At 37.3% G+C, this 5,973-nt stretch overlaps 1 long non-coding RNA gene across 1 annotated transcript in view; it reads right to left on the reverse strand.

Moving 5' to 3' along the window:
- Positions 1–248: 248 nt before the first annotated feature.
- The window catches only part of LOC144961652 (uncharacterized), an 8,569-nt gene continuing 2,844 nt past the window's right edge, over positions 249–5,973 (reverse strand). Inside the window, exons 2-3 of the long non-coding RNA XR_013643241.1 lie at positions 3,300–3,386; positions 249–439 (exon numbers count right to left, since the gene is read on the reverse strand). This is a non-coding gene — a long non-coding RNA (uncharacterized LOC144961652). The remainder of the gene's footprint in view (positions 440–3,299; positions 3,387–5,973) is intronic.

Genomic DNA, 5,973 nt, shown 5'->3' on the forward strand with positions numbered 1-5,973 from the left:
GAGAGAGAGAGATAGGAGAGAAAGAGATGAGAGAGTAGAGAATAGAGAGGATAGAGAGAGAGAGATAGAGAGATAGATAGAGAGAGAGATAGAGAGAGATAGAGATAGAGATAGAGAGAGATAGAGATAGAGATAGAGAGAGAGATAGAGAGAGAGATAGAGAGAGAGAGAGTTATTTCCATTTAGAAATGAAATGAAAGACACCCCCCCACTCCCCCGAACCCTTCTCTCTACCCCCCCCCCTTCCCATACCTCATTCATGCCCCTTCTTTCACCTCACCCTTCCCTCCTTCCAAAAAGCCAAAGCATCATCTCATACCAAATCCACATACACACCTTCTATTTCTTTTGGACTCATCACCTTGGCAGGTGATTCACGTGCACAAGCACCAGGACCTTGACCAGACGTGGAAGAAATATTTGGTCTTGTCTTCTTCACCTGTCATGGTTTTGAACACAGAGATAAAACAAATTATAGTGGAAACATGTTAAAGAGTTGATCACATTGACAACATGGACCAATCAAAACGTTTCTCTTCTTCTGGCTATTTTCCATTCTAAAGAAGGGCATTACAATAATCTAATCTGCTAGTAATAGAAGAATTAACAAGCATCTTTGTAATATCTTCATCAATATAATGTCTGATTCTTCCAATGTTTCTAATGTGATAGTTACAACATTGACACATTTATTTAACATGATCTTCCATCCATAACCCTTGATCTAAATACAGCCCAAGATTTCTCACACAAGAACTAGGTTTAATAGTATTTTCACTTTTCACATTCAACACGCCTAAGACTCTTCCCTATGACTGTGTTTAAAGGTGGCATGGATTGTATATATCAATATCGTTGTGTGTCGTTGGGTCTGATCCAATTATGGAAATCTTTGGATTCAACACACCTAAGACTCTTCCCTATGACTGTGTTTAAAGGTGGCATGGATTGTACATATCAATATCGTTGTGTGTCGTTGGGTCTGATCCAATTATGGAAATCTTTGGATTCAACACACCTAAGACTCTTCCCTATGACTGTGTTTAAAGGTGGCATGGATTGTACATATCAATATCGTTGTGTGTCGTTGGGTCTGATCCAATTATGGAAATCTTTGGATTCAACACACCTAAGACTCTTCCCTATGACTGTGTTTAAAGGTGGCATGGATTGTACATATCAATATCGTTGTGTGTCGTTGGGTCTGATCCAATTATGGAAATCTTTGGATTCAACACACCTAAGACTCTTCCCTATGACTGTGTTTAAAGGTGGCATGGATTGTACATATCAATATCGTTGTGTATCGTTGGGTCTGATCCAATTATGGAAATCTTTGGATTCAACACACCTAAGACTCTTCCCTATGACTGTGTTTAAAGGTGGCATGGATTGTACATATCAATATCGTTGTGTGTCGTTGGGTCTGATCCAATTATGGAAATCTTTGGATTCAACACACCTAAGACTCTTCCCTATGACTGTGTTTAAAGGTGGCATGGATTGTACATATCAATATCGTTGTGTGTCGTTGGGTCTGATCCAATTATGGAAATCTTGGATTCAACACACCTAAGACTCTTCCCTATGACTGTGTTTAAAGGTGGCATGGATTGTACATATCAATATCGTTGTGTGTCGTTGGGTCTGATCCAATTATGGAAATCTTTGGATTCAACACACCTAAGACTCTTCCCTATGACTGTGTTTAAAGGTGGCATGGATTGTACATATCAATATCGTTGTGTATCGTTGGGTCTGATCCAATTATGGAAAACTTTGGATTCAACACACCTAAGACTCTTCCCTATGACTGTGTTTAAAGGTGGCATGGATTGTACATATCAATATCGTTGTGTATCGTTGGGTCTGATCCAATTATGGAAAACTTTGGATTCAACACGCCTAAGACTCTTCCCTATGACTGTGTTTTAAGGTGGCATGGATTGTACATATCAATATCGTTGTGTATCGTTGGGTCTGATCCAATTATGGAAAACTTTGGATTCAACACACCTAAGACTCTTCCCTATGACTGTGTTTAAAGGTGGCATGGATTGTACATATCAATATCGTTGTGTATCGTTGGGTCTGATCCAATTATGGAAAACTTTGGATTCAACACACCTAAGACTCTTCCCTATGACTGTGTTTAAAGGTGGCATGGATTGTACATATCAATATCGTTGTGTATCGTTGGGTCTGATCCAATTATGGAAAACTTTGGATTCAACACGCCTAAGACTCTTCCCTATGACTGTGTTTTAAGGTGGCATGGATTGTACATATCAATATCGTTGTGTGTCGTTGGGTCTGATCCCATTATGGAAATCTTTGGATTCAACACACCTAAGACTCTTCCCTATGACTGTGTTTAAAGGTGGCATGGATTGTACATATCAATATCGTTGTGTGTCGTTGGGTCTGATCCAATTATGGAAATCTGTGGATTCAACACACCTAAGACTCTTCCCTATGACTGTGTTTAAAGGTGGCATGGATTGTACATATCAATATCGTTGTGTGTCGTTGGGTCTGATCCAATTATGGAAATCTTTGGATTCAACACACCTAAGACTCTTCCCTATGACTGTGTTTAAAGGTGGCATGGATTGTACATATCAATATCGTTGTGTGTCGTTGGGTCTGATCCAATTATGGAAATCTTTGGATTCAACACACCTAAGACTCTTCCCTATGACTGTGTTTAAAGGTGGCATGGATTGTACATATCAATATCGTTGTGTATCGTTGGGTCTGATCCCATTATGGAAATCTTTGGATTCAACACACCTAAGACTCTTCCCTATGACTGTGTTTAAAGGTGGCATGGATTGTATATATCAATATCGTTGTGTGTCGTTGGGTTTGATCCAATTATGGAAATCTTTGGATTCAACACACCTAAGACTCTTCCCTATGACTGTGTTTAAAGGTGGCATGGATTGTACATATCAATATCGTTGTGTATCGTTGGGTCTGATCCAATTATGGAAATCTTTGGATTCAACACGCCTAAGACTCTTCCCTATGACTGTGTTTAAAGGTGGCATGGATTGTACATATCAATATCGTTGTGTATCGTTGGGTCTGATCCAATTACAATATGAGATGGAAGGACTTAAGGAAAAATCAACGTCCTGTCCAAAGGGTAGCAATAACTGTCTTCATTTTCCAAACTTCCATGTTTCAGAACTCTACAGGACAGAGCACAACAAGTAACAACCAATCCAACAACTGACAACAACCTCAAACCTGTGACCACGTCCAGACTGGACAGAAACCCGTCATGTTCCTACCTGCTCTTCCATCTTTTCCTGGAGTCCAACGAGGACTCTGTTCAGCATCCTCTGGAGGTTTTCATTAACCTCCATAGTTTTTCTGTGCTGTGAACAGGAACAAAAATAGTTGTTATTTTAAATTGTATATTGTCTCAATGGGTAGATTGATACCTCATCATATAAGTCTCGTTATACAGACAACCTATGACTGTAACAGGGATTATGTGAAATTCCATTTATACATAGACTGTATGTGTTTGAGTAAATCTCAACAGTAATAGTATACAGACAACCTATGACTGTAACAGGAATTATGTGAAATTCCATTTATACATAGACGGTATGTGTTTGAGTAAATCTCACCAGTAATAGTATACAGACAACCTATGACTGTAACAGGGATTATGTGAAATTCCATTTATACATAGACTGTATGTGTTTGAGTAAATCTCACCAGTAATAGTATACAGACAACCTATGACTGTAACAGGGATTATGTGAAATTCCATTTATACATAGACTGTATGTGTTTGAGTAAATCTCACCAGTAATAGTATACAGACAACCTATGACTGTAACAGGGATTATGTGAAATTCCATTTATACATAGACTGTATGTGTTTGAGTAAATCTCACCAGTAATAGTATACAGACAACCTATGACTGTAACAGGGATTATGTGAAATTCCATTTATACATAGACTGTATGTGTTTGAGTAAATCTCACCAGTAATAGTATACAGACAACCTATGACTGTAACAGGGATTATGTGAAATTCCATTTATACATAGACGGCATGTGTTTGAGTAAATCTCACCAGTAATAGTATACAGACAACCTATGACTGTAACAGGAATTATGTGAAATTCCATTTATACATAGACTGTATGTGTTTGGGTAAATCTCACCAGTAATAGTATACAGACAACATATGACTGTAACAGGGATTATGTGAAATTCCATTTATACATAGACTGTATGTGTTTGAGTAAATCTCACCAGTAATAGTATACAGACAACCTATGACTGTAACAGGAATTATGTGAAATTCCATTTATATATAGACGGTATGTGTTTGAGTAAATCTCACCAGTAATAGTATACAGACAACCTATGACTGTAACAGGATTATGTGAAATTCCATTTATACATAGACTGTATGTGTTTGAGTAAATCTCACCAGTAATAGTATACAGACAACCTATGACTGTAACAGGGATTATGTGAAATTCCATTTATACATAGACTGTATGTGTTTGAGTAAATCTCACCAGTAATAGTATACAGACAACCTATGACTGTAACAGGATTATGTGAAATTCCATTTATAATAGACGTATGTGTTTGAGTAAATCTCACCAGTAATAGTATACAGACAACCTATGACTGTAACAGGGATTATGTGAAATTCCATTTATATTAGACTGTATGTGTTTGAGTAAATCTCTACTAATAGTAATCAACTAATAGTGACGTCAACATCCAATTATTTTAACAATAGTATTGTAGTTTGAGTCAGAGCAGAATCATTATGGTACAATAACTGTAGCAGGTTGTAGATAATGACATTATATAGCTGGTTGAGTCAACAGTCTCTATAGTATCAATATAGTGACATATAATAGTTGTCAGTAAGATGTCCAATGATGTCAGAACAATCTACCATAGTCCATCAATAGAAAGATAGAGGTTGAGATAAGGGACAGTAATAGCTGGTTGACGTCAACAGTCTATATTATATATATATATATATAGTGTCAGTAAGATGTCCAATGATGCAGAACAATCTACCATAGTCCATCAATAGAAAGATGTAGCAGGTTGGAGATAAGAGATGATAATATCTGGTTACTGTAAAGCACCTTGATCACGTTCAGTGGATATTGCGAAATATAAAACCAGATTCCTACAGCATTTCCATTTTGAAATTCCAGGAGTTTTCAAGGTGATTTTTTTTTAATTCAAGGATGAAAACAATGAATTATCCCTTCCAGCTAAAGTTTCTCCACTAGTGAGGACAACTCAACTCCTTAACTACTGATTCCACAACAGTGTAAAGGCCTCAAGTTTAATTTTCTTCAACTTAGCCAAAGACATCAATGTATTTGATTGAACAAAGAATTTCATGATATTCATATATTCTGTCTTTGACGTCATTTTGTCAGCTATTTTTATTTTGGATGATGTGGTGGTTGTAGTTGTGTTATTAGGGATGGTGATGTGGTGGTAGTCGTAGTAATGGTGGTAGTTTGTTTTTGTTTTTGTTTTTTTAAAGGGTTTTTACGGCACTTGCAACACATTCACCTCCAGTAAAAAGGAATAAAATGGGATAGTAAAAAGTTCTAGAATTACTGTCCAATTAAAACACCCAAGAAAAGGTAAGACAAAGGGGAACTGGTTCAAATATGGAACAGATGTAGATTTCAAGAGTACCCGAAAGATACCTAGTTCCACTATCCACCATGTTATGTGGCTGTCGGCAAGCCACCTCTCCCTAGCTCAATTTGCGGCACTGTGCTGCGGCTGACACGGGGGTTATTTCAATCTTCCTTTTGAATAAACCCTAAGACAAATCTCCGCATGGAGAGGATTGAATAAAGGGAACTTTATTATTATTTACTTTATTGATATGTTACAAGTGTGTGGTGTGTGGGGGGGGGGGAGAATTTCTGTATCAATTTATTTCCCACA

This window comes from Berghia stephanieae, unplaced genomic scaffold (genome assembly GCF_034508935.2).
Source record: "Berghia stephanieae isolate SIO BIC M18660-M18661 unplaced genomic scaffold, UCSD_Bste_1.3 scaffold348, whole genome shotgun sequence".
Taxonomy (NCBI): Eukaryota; Metazoa; Mollusca; class Gastropoda; order Nudibranchia; family Aeolidiidae; genus Berghia; species Berghia stephanieae.